We start from the raw sequence: 15,189 nt of genomic DNA, 5'->3' as shown, positions 1-15,189 counted from the left end.
CCCAGCAGAGTCTCCAGATGGACCCAATCCTGCCAACATATTGACTTTAGCCCAGTAAAATGGATTTGGGACTTGTAACATGTAGTATTTTAAGAGAACAATTTGTAAAGTTTTAAACAATTGAATTCCTGAAAATGTGTTAAAGCAACAATAGTAAACAAATGCAGTTACTTTTTTCTCTTACCTGATTTAAAGCATTACTCCACAGGAAAAAAAAATTAATTGGTGCTGATGTAAAAAGTGTATAAAGATGTAATTCATGATAAGAACAACACAAGAAAAAGGATAAACTAGATAAAAGCAAAAATTCATATTTTGAAATTAAGTTGGTATTAATGTGAACTAGGTTGTTAGAAACTGTCAGTTTACTTTATAACAACCTAATTCCAGAGCAACCACTAATAAAATGGCTCTAAAATGTATATAGTAAAAGAAATAACAAATAACCATAAAAGTGGTACACTAGAAGATGTCCAATTAAAAAGCAGATTGTCAGTATGGATTTTTTAAAAACATGACCACCTATATGTTGTTAAAGAGACAAATCTTAGTGTGAAACAAATAGATTTTAAGTAAAATGTTGCAAAGATAAGTCTCATGCCAAGAAAACTCGAAAGAGAGTTATAGTGACTATACTAACAACAGACAAAACAGATTTTAAATAAAAAAATGAGACAAAGGACAGTATATATTACTGTATTATTATATTAGATTAACAATATATTATTGATAAAAGGGTAAATCTGTTGAAATACACAAGAATTATAAACAAATGCTCACCTAACAAAAAAGTTCCAGATACCTGAATCAAAAACTTACAAAATTTGAGAGAGAGATAAATAGGTTCAACAGCCTATCCAAATGAATGACAAAACATATGATCACCAAGGGAAGAGAAGACCTAAACAAAACTATGATATAAACCGAGTGCACTTAACAGACATGTACACAACATTCCTCCCAAGAACAGAAGAATACAATTTCCTTTCACTTGAACTAGGAATGTTCTCCAGGATAGACTTCACGTTAGGCCATAAAACAAGTGTCAATAATTTAAATCACACCAAATTGTTCTCTGACCACAAAGGAAAGAATAATGGGCATCAGTAATAGGAGGAACTTGTGAAAACTTGTAAATATGTGGAAATTAAACAATGCATTCCTAAGTAATAAAAGAGTCAAACAGTGTGCAAGAGATATTAGAATATACTCTGAAGTGAATGAAAATGTAAACACAACATACCAAAACATGGGATTCGGCAAAAACAGAGCACAGAGGAATATATATATATATATATATATATATATATATATATATATATATATATATATATATATATATATATATATATATATATATATATATATATATATATATATATATATATATATATATATATATATATATATATATATATATATATATATAAAATACATTATATACATTTGTATAGTTTTCTCCATGTCTCTTCTGCAGTTTATTAAATATTTATTAAATATGGGTTTATAGTTTTATGAAATTGGGAAAATTTCTGCCCACATGTTTTTTGAAAATATTACTTTCGGAGCTCACTGCCATATCATTATCTCTTTCCAGAACTCCAATTACATGAGTATTAAGGCACTTGACTTGTTTGACTTTCCCCCCACACACACACCTTTTGTATTTTGCATAGTTTCTTCTACTTTGTTAAACTTCCTAATTTTTTCTTGTGTGTTAATTTGTTAATCACATCTGTTATGTAAAATCACAGGTCAAGAACATTAAAACATCTATTATAACTATATTTCACATGTCAAAGAAATTCCCAAGAAAGGGGTGGGCCAAAAGAGTTTTTGAAGAAATAATGGACCAAAAAATTACAAATTTAATGAAAACTAAAGCCACAGATGTTGCTGGTAAGTTTCTGGTAAGTGTTGATGGATGGAAGGTAATTGTGAATGTTAGCGTTTTGGAGTTGTGTTTTGTGTTCCTTTAATATTTTTGAGTCTGTTCTAGAGAAATTATGTAGTTGCCATCTGATCCTTTCAGGCCTTACTTCTTTTTCTCTAGAGGGGCATTAAGGCATAGAATACCTGTGTTGTCTGAAGAAATCAGCATTGTGTTTTCGTTTTTGATTTTGTTTTATGATGTACGATACATTATTTTTATTTCTTAATTGAAGTATAGTTGATTTAAAAATTAGTTACTTTTTGCTTTACAGCAAAGTAACTCAGTTATCTATATATACATTCTTTTTCATATTCTATTCCATGATGGTTTATCTCAGGATACTGAATAGATTTCTGTGTGCTCTACAGTAGGACCCTGTTGTTTACCCATTCTATATATAATAGCTTATATCTGTTAACTCCAAACTCCCACTGTATGGGGGAGGGTGTTAGGTGAGGAAGAAGGTGGGAGGTTTTCATATTCCTGTTTTGATAGTGCTGTTGATCTTGGGAGGGAATGAATTGACAGATAACCCTTCATTCTTTTCATCCCCCAGGTCCCTACACCTTTAGTATCTGTGATACCTCCAATTTCTCTGACTACATCTGTGGAGGCATTGTCAGTCAAGTCAAAGTAACTAAGAGGATAAGCTTTGTGACTATGAGAAGGAGGGTGTGTTGTAGGGTTCCAGGCATCTCCACGATTTTACTTTTTTGGTTCTGATATCTTGTTCTTCACAGAAAACCTTGCCTACTTCACAGGCAGAGCCGGACTTTGTGATAACAAATTTTGTCAAGTATTCTCGCCCTCCTCAGCTACAAATTGGCTTCCAGGTCCTGCACCAGTTCCGTGCCCAGCATGGTCAGCCCTCTCGGCCCCACAATGAGGTAGATGGGTGGGCAAGCCAACCAGGTCCTTGAACCAAAGCTGCTCTATGCCTTTTCATCTACTTAGTTTTTCTACCTCTCCCTCTCCCCACAGTGGTGTGATTGTTCTTTTACTCCTTCCAGGGGGATGCAACAGAACTGGTGACCCTAGCACAGGCTTGAATTCTCAAGCTCTGCCACCAGTGCAGCAAAAGAGTCTGGATGAAGACCTCATCCAGAAGCCGGCTTATATGGCCCCTGGGGATCTGGCACCCATCAACTCCTTCACTGGTTGTGTGGCTGCCCAGGAGTTTATGAAGGTCAGCGTGAGTGGAGACGGACAGTGCTGGGCCTGGGCCAGGTTCCTTTCCAGCCCTGCTGCTTGCTTTCCAGCTCTGATTAACCAGCGATCACATTCTCTTTCTAACCGACTCCTCAGGGCTGCTCTGGAAAGTTTATGCCTGTTATACAGTAGCTGTACTTTGATGCCATTGAGTGTCTCCCTGTGGAAAAAGAGGCCTTTACAGAGGACACCTGCCTTCCAGTATGTGATTTGGGCCCATGGAGAAGACATTATTGTGGATCTTTTTAACGTGGCTTTTCCCTAACCCTCTCTTCCCTTCACATGACTCAGTGCCAGAACCATTATGATGGGCAGGTGGCTGTATTTGGCTCTGACCTGCAAGAGAAGCTGGGTAAGCAGAGATACTTCTTGGTGAGAGAACCTTGTGGTCAAAAGCTACCTTTAGGTCCCCTAGGCTCTGGCCACCTCTTCTGGAGTCTCCTCGTGGTGTACAAGGGATGGTGTTGGCTTGTACCCTCATCTCATCCCTCTTCCATTTTCTTCGCACCAGGTCCTTTATATCCTGGTCTTGTGCCTCTTTCTTTAGAGGACCATGGATTTTTATGGCACTATGACTTAAATATGCAGTCATAGATCCTCTTACACTCTCTTGCCATCTGCAGGGGTAGTGAGGACTGAGGAGTGGTTTTGTTACCCAGTGACCCTAACCATCTTGTGTCTCTCTTCTTGGCCACCTCCCAGGTGGGTGCAGGGGCCGTTGGCTGTGAGCTACTCAAGACCTTTGCCATGACTGGGCTAGGCTGTGGGGAGGGTGTGGCAATCACCATTACAGACATGGACACCATAGTAAAATCCAATCTGAATCGACAGTTTCTGTTCCAACCTTGGGATATCAAGGTGAGTGGAATGGATATGGTATGTGGTTCAGCTTTGTTTTTCACTTTTCTCCTGTCTTTTTCTGGTTATCTGTCTTATTGCCTTTGGACTTTTTTTTTTTTTTTTTGGTATGCGGGCCTCACACTGTTGTGGCCTCTGCCATTGTGGAGCGCAGGCTCTGGACCTTCAGGACCAGCGGCCATGGATCATGGGCACAGACGCTCCACGGAATGTGGGATCTTCCTGGATGAGGGAACGAACCCATGTCCCCGAAACGGCAGGTGGACTCTCAAGCACTGTGTCACCTGGGAAGACCACCTTAGGACTTTTTTGTTTGTCTCTTTCCTTCAGTTCTTACCTTATTTCTTTTCTCTACCACTCACTCTTTCTTCCAGGAGATATTTATTGAAAACTTATTACATCTTTCATTTGTGAGTTTAAACCTGTCCCCAGCCATCTTTTTTTTTCTTTGGTTTTTGGTTACGGCTAATGTGGAACTCTGGAAGCTAGATTATAGAGGGATCTATCTGGGGCGTCTCTGTAAAGTTCAGTGTTATTTTGCCTGCCCAGTGTTTATCTTTCCTTTCATTTTATCATGCAAATACTAGGTACTACTTAAGTAGTTAGAATATATAAGATAGCAAATGAAAGGTTTCTGCTTTTGTCTAGTGAGAAGACATAGTAAATGAGAGATTCTCTAATGCAGTGGAGGTTGGCAGCACTCTTTCCTCAAGTCCAAAAGATCACAACTCTTTTAAGAATACTAAGACATTATGTCCTTTTTATCCTCATTTTATCAGGTGAAAGGGTAATTTTCCACTCTGTTCTAGGAGGCTGTCCATAACCCAAAAACACAGTATTTTCCAAATGACCAGACAAATTCATGATGATACAGAACTGTGCATTAACTAAAGAGCCATTCAAAATACAAAGAAAGACAGTGGGTATTGTTGTGGATCAGTATTTTACCTTTCAACTAAACTTTAAAGAAATATCGCTTGTCAAGTTTTGATATATATATAATTTTAAATATCAACAGTCATCTGAAAATGTTATTGATTTTTTTTTTCTGTGAGGCTGGATATCCCTGACATCTTTCAAGCAAAACATGTAATACATTAAAGTCAGTAAATAACGAAAATTCAGCTATCTTCTAAGACATTATATAAGTAAAATTTGTAAAACTGTAAATACAGATTGACTCCTGTCATTAACGCTTTGTATTGGAGTTTCTTTCATAGTGTTTGTAGTATATAATGGAATTATTCCATATTAATTAATTTATTTATTTATTTATTTTTGGCTGTGTTGGGGCTTCCTTTCTATGTGAGGTCTTTCTCTAGTTGTAGTAAGCGGGGACCATGCTTCATCGCAGTGCGCGGGCCTCTCACTAGTGCAGCCTGTCTTTTTGTGGAGCACAGGTTCCAGACGCGCTGGCTCAGTAGTTGTGGCTCTGGCCTAGTTGCCCCGTTGCATGTGGGATCTTCCAAGACCAGGGCTCAAAAACATTTCCTCTGCATTAGCAGGGAGATTCTAAACCACTGTGCCACCAGGGAAGCCCCTCCAATTTTAAATGGAGTAATAATATTTTAAAATGTTCTCAGATTAAATATCAAACGTAGGAAATCCTGATAGCTGTGCATCAGATAAAAAAGAAACCACAAACTTTGTTTTAACTTCATTTTGGACAACTGCTAGAGCAAATAATAAATACAATAGCACTGTATGTGGTTAGAACATAACAAGGTGAAACATACTGTGTAGGGGCAAGAATGAAAATCAAGATATAGAACTGGAAGTGCCATGAGAGGGTGGTTTGCAGTGTGGTAAAGGAAATCCACATTGGAAAGGTGGTATAACCGCAGAGAATTAAAGATGGTATACGAGAACAGGAAGAAATCTCAGGGAAGAGTATGCCAGGTGAAGTTAACAGTGTGAGCAAAACCCTGAGTTTGGAATATGACTGCTATGTTTAAGGAGTAGAGACAGAGATAGATCATGGTAAGAGAGAAGGTTGTCAAAGGAATAGGGACCAGCTCATTTCACCCTTAGTGAAAGTGGGAATCAATAGAGGGTTTTGCGGAGAGGAATGTGATCTGACTTGGTTTCAGAGGATCCTTTTTGTTTTTGTAAGTTCAGAGGACCTTGGTTTTCTTTGCGTGAATGCACTCCAACTCGGGGTGCTAGTAACGAAAAACAGTGGATGTTCGGTAGACAAAAGAACAGATACTCAACCCATTGTCTCCTATTGTATCACTGTTTTCCTTTTTTATTCACGCCATTCCTCATTTGTCCCAGCCCAAGCTGTGTGGCATTTGTCATAGACCACAGAGCCTCCTGACCTCAGAGCCTAGGTCTTGTGCATCATTACTTAAATCAGTTTTCAGAACAGCTCTGTAAAGTTTTGTTGGGTGATTATGTGAATGACAGTTCTGTTTCTCCATCACTACCCAGAAATTGAAGTCTGATACAGATGCTGCAGCTGTGAACCAGATAAACGCACACATCCGTGTGATGAGCCATCAGAACTGTGTGGGCCCTCACAGAGAGCATGTGTATGATTGATAAATTCCTCCAAAACCTGGATGGTGTGGACAATGCCTCGGACAATGTGGATGCCCGTGAGTTTTGGGGATGGGTGAGGACGAGGCGAGAGTAATGTGTGTGTTTTAGGGAGTGTGTGTCACCGTGTCCTATCCTGATGTTATTTTCCCCACCCTCACCTGCTGCAACTTTCTCACAGGCACGTATATGGACTGCTGCTGTGTGTTGTACCGAAAGCCTCTTCTGGAGTCAGGCACACTGGGTACCAAGGGTAATGTGTAAGGGTTTATCCCCTTCCTGACAGAGTCATACAGCTCCAGCCAGGACCCTCCTGACAAGTCCATCCCCAGGTGCACACTGAAGAACTTCCCGAATGTCATCGAGCACACTTTGCAGGTGATCAGCCTTGCAGGGAGAAAGAGGTGGAACAGATATGTACTGGGACAGTGTCTCAGTTGCCAAACTCTTGTTATTCCGATGATGAAGCCTCAGTGTATGTAATATCTGCCCTCTCTTTAACTCTCCTTCACTCACTTTAAACCTAGGAGCCTAACGCTTTTCATAATGATTTCTTTAACTTGAAATTTTTATTTTGCAAGCATACAGGGAAGTATTATTTATACCATGTGAAATACTTTATGTGAGAAGTGTATATCTAAACGGTGAGGATATGTTTCTTTGTGTACAGGATACTATTTTGTCGTTGAACAAAATTAACTTAATATCATCTCTGCTAGTTATTTAGATATCTCTAATATTAAGTCCATATTTAGGAATAATTCTCTAATTGTTTCCCAAAATATGTTTAATAGTTTGTCAGCATAGTTGTGTTTATATAGTACACATACATACAAAAGAGCATAACTCTCATGTACATTGACAAAGTAAAAGCACCCCATTAACTGGTCCTCAGAACTTGGCCCTAATTACAGTCCCCTTTCAAACCACAAATAACCATCCTTTTATCAAAATGATTCTTAACCCAGTCTTTGAGGCTATGTTTAGGAAGTATGGGAACAGGAAGAAAATGAGCAGTAACAGTTCAGTCTGTCACTTTTCCTTCCAGAAGGGAAGAGTTTATACTTGTGGAGTCAGTTCAGTATGTGTCTTTCTCCCTTTCCATGCATCCCATGTTGGTGTGTGTGTGTGTGTGTGTGTGTGTGTAGATACAGAGAGACGGAGAAAGAGATGTGTTTGTGTGTGTGTGTTCATTTCTATACATATAAATCCTCTACTAGGTTATGGTTCTATTATTGTGTTTCTCTCTACCCAGTATGCAGAAAGGCCAATAAAAAGGATTTTAAAACTAATATACTATGTGCCCTTGGACTTAACCACTTCATGCTTCAGATTCCTTATCTGTAAAATTGGAATGACAGTAGTAACTCTCACAGGAATTCTGAAAAACATGTATACTTAATATGCCCTTGTGACTTTCAAACTAAGCTTTAAATGTGTACATGTTTGCTTATTTCTTATTAACTCCCTGAGGTGTAGTTTTACTGTTACAGTGTTTGTCTTTAAAATGAGGAAACACAAGTAAAGATATACCTGATTGTCACAAGACTGTGGCACAGCTGGCCTTTGAACCTGGATTTCGAGCATCAAGGTGCTCCAGATCACTTCACCAGTGACTATTTATCGACCTCCGAATTCACAGGGGTCAAACCTCTATCTTACTTTCTTCCCAGTCCCCAGAACCTGCATAGAGATCGTTCATGTTTTATTCTTGGTGTGAACTTTTTCTTGAATTGATGCATGACATACCTAAGGTAATGTGTACATCTTAATAAATTCTGCATGAATGTACACTTGTGTGTAAACCTCTTCCCTGATTAATATCATAGGTTTTTACATTGAAGTGGTGAGGGCTTGACAAGTTTGACCAGACAGATTGGGAGGGTTTTCTTCCTCTGTTCTCCCATAACAGCCATGCTCTTCCTATTTGCTGTATTTCCTGATGGTGGTCCTAAGGCCTACAGAAACTTATTTGTTTCCCATAACCCACGTAGTGTTGATTTGCTCTGTCTGCCGTGGATGAGTTTGAAGGTCTCTTCAAGCAGCCAGCAGAAAACGTCAACCAGTACCTAATGTGAGTAATTCTGTCCAAATCCTCGCTCACCGTGTCTGCTGCCTGTCAGTCAAAGCATTCTGTAACCAGTGTAACACTTAGGACCTGGTCTACTTTTCAAATAATCTAATGATTCCTTGGGCCTTATACATTTGGGAGTCAGCACTGACTTTTCATGCTGTTAAGCTCCCTCTGGGATCACTGTGTAACTCTGAGTTTGTGTCCTCTCTAATTCTTGATAGGGATTCAAAGTTTGTGGAGCAAACACTGCACCTGGCAGGCATCCAAACCCTAGAGGTGCTGCAGGCTGTGCAGCTCAGCCTGGTGCTTCAGCGGCCACATACATGGGCTGACTGTGTGACGTGGTCTTACTAGCACTGGCACAACCAGTGCTCCAACAACATCAGACAGCTGCTGCGTAGCTTTCCTCCGAACCAGGTATTACACTCTTCTGGGCTCCATTTGTCAGAATAGGCTTACTGGAAGCAGTTTGTTAAACGCTTTTGACATGGTTCATTGCAGTTCATCCATTTGTGGCAAGACCACCAAGTCCCAGAGATCTCATTAAATGGTTAAGTGAGTGATTTTTGAAGTCAAAGACCTGTTCCTCCCAACCTCTCTCCTCTACCTGCCCAGCCCTGTTCTCTCAAGCAACATACTTGGTACCTATTCCCTTAGATATGACATGAGTCATTCCAGATTCCCTGTCAGGGCTATAGAGATTGTAGAAGAGAAATTTTGGTGTTAAGAGCACAGGACCTAGGTGGCTTCAAGTCTCAACTGCATTTGATATTGGGACTAATCATGTATTTTCTCTCTGTGCCTTAGTAGCCTCATGTAGGAAGTTGGAATAATGGTGACCTAATTTCATGAGAGTTCTATGAGGGTTGATTTATATTTACTAAGTTAATAAATTAAATATGTTACTACACGACTGGCAATCCATAAAAGTTTCATAAATAGCTCTGTGTCTGGCACAAAGGGAGTGCCCAGCGATATACTAATTTGGGACTTCCGGGCTTGAAAATGAGGAGTCACAATTATGAGAAAGACCTCTCCTCTCAGGTCCCACTCTCCCACATCTTTCTGTTTTCCTAGCTTACAAGCTCAGGAGCCCCTTTCTGGTCTGTGCACAGCCGCTCATCTTTGATGTCAGCAATGAAGTCTCCTCCCTCAGGTCTCCTACAGTCGGGTCAAATGTGGGTACGTGGATGGGAAGGAGGCTGCAGCTCCTAAGGTGAGTACTGATATGCTTACCCCTCCATACCTTGCCTTCTCTTAGCCCCTGCATCTGGACTAGGTGATAGCTGCTGCCAACCTGTTTGCCCAGGCCTATGGGCTGAGGGGCTCTCAGGACCGAGCTTCTGTGATCATACTCATTCAGTCTGTGCAGGTCCTTGAGTTCACCCCAAAGTCTGGTGTCAAGATCCATGTTTCTGACCAGGAGCTGCAGACCACTTCGTGTGTTGGTGAGGATGTTTATCTAGTTGGCCTAGAGCTAGCATCCTACTTATCACCTACCTATGCAAGCCTCCCCTGTACTTGTGTTTTGCCACTGGCTCTGCTCTGAGATCTCAGGCCTGAGATTAATCCACACTGTCCTTTGGTCCTTGCTTCTTCCAATTTAAAATAAGGTTGGTTGGTTGAGGCAAGTTCTCTGATGCCCTACTACTTTGTTCTTCCCACTGTTTCTCCCTCAGGTGCACCAGTTGTCCAGCTCTTTTCTGTGTGTATGTTTGCTTTGTTTTGTTCTTTCTCTGTTTCTTTTTGTGTCCATATGCAGGGACAAATGGATATGATCTTTACCAGTAGGCTCTCTGCCTTGATTTCTTCCTTGATTCATTTCATTATAGATCTCCTCATCCACCTCCCCCCTTCTTTGGTATGCCTGTTTACCCTATTGTTATTTATTTATTTACTGATTTATTTATTTATTTAGGCTGTGTTGGGTCTTCGTTTCTGTGTGAGGGCTTTCACTTCTTGTGGCTCACGGGCCTACTTGCTCTGTGGCATGTGGGATCTTCCCAGACCAGGGCTCGAACCCGTGTCCCCTGCCCTGGCAGGCATATTTTCAACCACTGGGCCACCAGGGAAGGCCTAACCTATTTTTAACCTCCATATATCTTTCCTCATCTCCCTCTCTAGATAGCCCTCCTCATCTCTCCATCTCTAACTAGCCCCCAACTCAAATTTCCCCCCCTCTACCGTATTCTGTCTCATGCTCTGTAAGTCTTCCTCTACATTTCATCTTCTTTGTATATATCCTTCAATTTCTTCGTCTGTATATCTCTCCCCTCCTGATGTATCCCCCGCATTTCCCTTCCGAAATAACTACTCTCTCATGCTCCTCTTTGTATATTTTCTTTATTTATCTCCCTACGTGTCTCCCTTTCAGGTGTTTTGAACTTTCCCATTCTCTGAACGTTCTCATAATCTTCACATTTATCCTCCTTGGTCTCCCTCTTCAGATTTTTTCACGTCTCTCCCATTTCATATTACTCTCTTCTTGGCTGTCTGTACACTTTCCCCCTATGTTCCTTTCTGTATCTCTTATCCCTCTGTCTCTTGTTTTCCCTCGTATCTTCCTTCATGTCTCCCCATCTCTCTCTATGTCTTTCTCTTGAAGTATGTTCTCATTGACTCCTTTTTTTTTTAATTGTGGTAAGAAACACAAAGGATTTACCATCTTTAAATATAGTAAACTTCCAGTTTGGAAGGCTTAATATTTAATGGAATGGATTTTAAGGCTTAATATTTCATTGGATGGATAGATCACATTTTTCTGTCCACTCATTCAGCAGTGAACAACTTCTGTGCTTTCACCTCTTATCTGTCATGATTAACGCTGCTGTCTATATCCTTTCTTAGTGGCTTTACCTGTTGCCCTCAGTGTCTCTACATATCTCCATGTCCCACACACATGTTTGACATGTTTTCTGCCCTATCTTTCCCCCTTCTTTTCTCTTTCCCATGATGTCTCTCCTTTTCAAATCCTTTATCTGCCTGAACATCTCTGCCCCACCCTGGATTCCTGCTGGCACCTCAGACCGTGAACAGGGATTTAACATGTATCTAAGGACTAACGTGTACTTCCTCCCTTTCCGCAGTGGATAATCACCTGCAGGAGCTCAAGCCATGCTGACCAACCAGAGAGCCTCCCTGGGTTCAAGATCTGCTGTGATGGGGACCTCAACCGTGTATGAGAAATGGCTGAGCCACCCTAAGTTTTTTGGGGATTACAGGCCTGACTGTAATTATGTTGTTGTTGTTGTTGTTGTTTTCGGTACGTGGCTTTCTCTCTCTTGTGGGCTCTCCCATTACTGAGCACAGGCGCCGGATGTGAAGGCTCAGCAAACATGGCTCCTGTGCCCAGCCGCTCCCTGGCATGTGGGATCTTCCCCGACTGGTGCACGGACCCGTTTCTCCTGCATCGGATGACCCAAGTATCTTTTGTGGTCTGGGCTAGTATTTGGCTGGTCTGGCAGGTAATTGAGGTGAATATACCTCAGTTCCCAGTATCCAGGAAAACTTTTTCTCCTTAACTCTGTCTCTCCTGTTCTTCCTCTGTCTCCACTCACAACAGGATGATGACAGCAACTTTCATATGCATTTCATTGTGGCTGTATCGAGTCTCCGGGCAGAGAGCTATAACATTCCCCCTGCTGACCGGCATAAGACTACAATAGTCTATACCTAACCTTGCATAATTTTCCAAGTTTAACTCTGCCACATTTGAAGTCTTCTGTAGACCTTGAACGTCTCTAACAACTACGTCTTCTCATCACCTTCTGTATTACAGATCAAGCTGATTGCAGGGAAGATCATTCCAGCCATAGCAGCTATAGTTGGCCTTGCAGGTCTGGAGCTGTACAAGGTAGTTCAGGGACACCAACAGCTTGAGTCCTATAAGAACAGCTTCATCAACTTGGCCCTTCCTTTTTTTTCCGTTTCTCTGAGCCCCTTGCCCCACACCATCACCAGGTAAGGGCTTGCTTTTATAGAATCCTTTGGTGTTGCCCATCAGTGATTGATGCTATGTGTGTGTGTGCATGCGTAGAAGTTGTGTGTATCTTATTTCGGTAGAACTGGCTCTAGTTTTCATCATACCTGGTGAGAGGCTTTTTTAATTTTGTGTATCTTTGTTCATTGTTTGAACCTGTGCAAAGTAGGAATGGAACTGGCATGTTTGTGAAATGAAGAGGAGCGTATGATTAGGGCTTGCTCCCATTTTACTCTTTGTGCTTTACTCTGTGCTTTGTCCCATAATACTACAACCAGCAGTGGTCACTGTGGGATTGCTTTGAGGTACAGTGGCTGCAGCCTAATGGTGAAGAGATGCCCCTCAAGCAGTTCCTTGACTATTTTAAGGTAAGACCCTTTCACTCACTGCACCTGTGGTGGTGGTTGCCCAGGTTACTGGTACTGTCCATCCCAGTGACCCTGTTGCCCCTCCTCGTTTCCACCCTCTTCAGACAGAGTACAAGTTAGAGATCATCATGCTGTTCCAGGGTGTATCTATGTTCTACTCCTTTATCAAGACAGCAAGTAAGATCAAAGATCAACTCAGGCTTGAGTTGGGTCAGTGTGCAAACAGAAACAGGTCCTGCCTGGGGTGGGAAACATCAGCTAGCTATGCAACTCATCTTCACTGTTCTCTTAACTTTGTCTCTGTAAGTCTTTCCTCTCTGTTTACTTCACAGACTCTCTTTCTCCTCACCCCAGGATGTCAGCAATAGTGAAACGAGTATCAAAGCAAAAGCTGGGACACCACATTCAAGCACTGTTTCTTGAGCTGTGCTGCAACTAGAGCGGCAATGATTTGGATGTCCCCTATGTACGATACACCATTCGCTATTCCCTCTACACCCATCTACCTCATTCTCAGTCAAATCAATCTATTTCCATTTCTCTTATAGTTGTCGCAAATGCTGAGCCTTATGTTCTTCTGAGGACTTTTTGTTGTTGCTGCTGCTTTCTACTGTTTGGAGTTGGAATTCTTAATAAAGAGTTATTAATCCAATTGTGTCATATCCTTCTTTTGTCAAAGGCCCGTACCCTGTTGTCTGTGGGAAAGACCAGCCTTTCTTTAGCTCTGCAGGTTCAGGTGATAGTATGAAAGGCTCAGCCCCTCCCACCAGCATGGAATTTGCCTCACATCCAAGCTTATGAGAAAAGATTAAATCCACCTGTTCTGGTAAACCATTGGTTTGCTATTTTTTCCTTTGTCCTCTCTGTTTAAAAAGAAATAGAGGGGGAGTTCAGGAAGATGGCAGAAGAGTAAGTCACGGAGATCACCTTCCTCCCCACAGATACATCAGAAATACATCTACACGTGGAGCAACTCCTACAGAATACCTACTGAACGCTGGCAGAAGGCCTCAGGCCTCTCAAGAGGCCAGAAACTCCCCACATACCTGTGTAGGGCAAAAGAAATAAAAGGAAAAACAGAGACAAAAGAATAGGGATGGGACCTGCACCAGTGGGAGGGAGCTGTGAAGGAGGAAAGGCTTCCATACACTAGGAGCCCCTTTGTGGGCGGAGACTGCTGGTGGTTGAGGGGTGTAGCTTTGCAACCACATAGGAGAGCACAGCAACGGGTGCGGAGGGCAAAGCAGAGAGGTTCCCACACAGAGTATCGGTGATGACTGGCACTCACCAGCCCAAGAGGCTGGTCTGCTCAATGGCCGGGGCATGCAGGAGCTGGGAGCTGAGACTCGGGCTTGGGTCAGAGCGCAAGGAGAGGACTGGAGTTGGCGGTGTGAACACAGCTTGAATGGGTTAGTGCAGCACGGCTAGCCGGGAGGGAGTCCGGGAAGAAGTCTGGAGCTTCCAGAGAGGCAAGAGACATTTTCTTCCCTCTTTGATTCCTGGTGCGTGAGGAGAGCGCTACTTAAAGGAGCTCCAGAGAAGGGTGCGAGTTGTGGCTATCAGCGTGACCCCAGAGATGGGCATGAGATGCTAAGGCTGCTGCTGCCACCACCTAGAATCCTGTGTAGAAGCACAGGTCCCTCCTCATGCCTCCGTGAACAGGAAGCAGAGCAGCCCGCCAGTGTCAGGGTCCCGAGATCCAGGGACAACTTCCCCAGGAGAATTAATTGTGCACCTCAGGCTGCTGCAAAGTCACGCCAGATTTGGACACCACAGGCCAGACCTGCATCCATATGCCTCCATCCCCACGGCCTGAGAGAGGCAGAGCCACTGAATCAGTGGCTCCTTTAACCCTGTCCTGTCTGAGCGAAGAACAGACACCCTCAGGGAAGCTACATGCAGAGGCAGGGCCAAATTCATAGCGGAAACACAGGAGCTGTGCGAGCAAAGAAGAGAAAGGGGGGCTTCTCTGGTGGCACAATCATTGAGAATCCGCCTGCTAATGCAGGTAACACGGGTTCGAGCCCTGGTCTGGGAAGATCCCACATGCCACGTGGAGCAACTAGGCCTGTGAGCCACAACTACTGACCCTGCACGTCTGGAGCCTATGCTCCACAACAAGAGAGGCCACGACAGTGAGAGGCCTGCAGACTGTAATGAAGAGTGGCCAATGCTTGCCAAAACTAGATAAAGCCCTCACACAGAAATGAAAACCCAGTACAGTTAA

The 15,189-nt window shown here is 42.3% G+C and overlaps 1 pseudogene across 1 annotated transcript in view; it reads left to right on the top strand.

Moving 5' to 3' along the window:
• Nucleotides 1-14,390, top strand: part of LOC308609660 (ubiquitin-like modifier-activating enzyme 1) — a 50,609-nt pseudogene extending 36,219 nt beyond the window's left edge. The window contains exons 3-20 of the transcript in view: nt 2,490-2,587; nt 2,674-2,820; nt 2,944-3,119; nt 3,239-3,343; nt 3,434-3,514; nt 3,845-4,000; nt 6,434-6,600; nt 6,723-6,919; nt 8,551-8,615; nt 8,837-9,032; nt 9,693-9,754; nt 9,877-10,063; nt 11,925-12,079; nt 12,178-12,270; nt 12,394-12,575; nt 12,861-12,962; nt 13,067-13,139; nt 14,254-14,390. The product of the transcript in view is annotated as a ubiquitin-like modifier-activating enzyme 1 (transcript). The remainder of the gene's footprint in view (nt 1-2,489; nt 2,588-2,673; nt 2,821-2,943; nt 3,120-3,238; nt 3,344-3,433; nt 3,515-3,844; nt 4,001-6,433; nt 6,601-6,722; nt 6,920-8,550; nt 8,616-8,836; nt 9,033-9,692; nt 9,755-9,876; nt 10,064-11,924; nt 12,080-12,177; nt 12,271-12,393; nt 12,576-12,860; nt 12,963-13,066; nt 13,140-14,253) is intronic.
• The last annotated feature ends 799 nt before the right edge of the window (nt 14,391-15,189 follow it).

This window comes from Mesoplodon bidens (genome assembly GCF_964165515.1).
Source record: "Mesoplodon bidens genome assembly, chromosome: Y".
NCBI classification, from domain to species: Eukaryota; Metazoa; Chordata; class Mammalia; order Artiodactyla; family Ziphiidae; genus Mesoplodon; species Mesoplodon bidens.
This window is presented reverse-complemented; position numbering and strand designations above follow the sequence as displayed.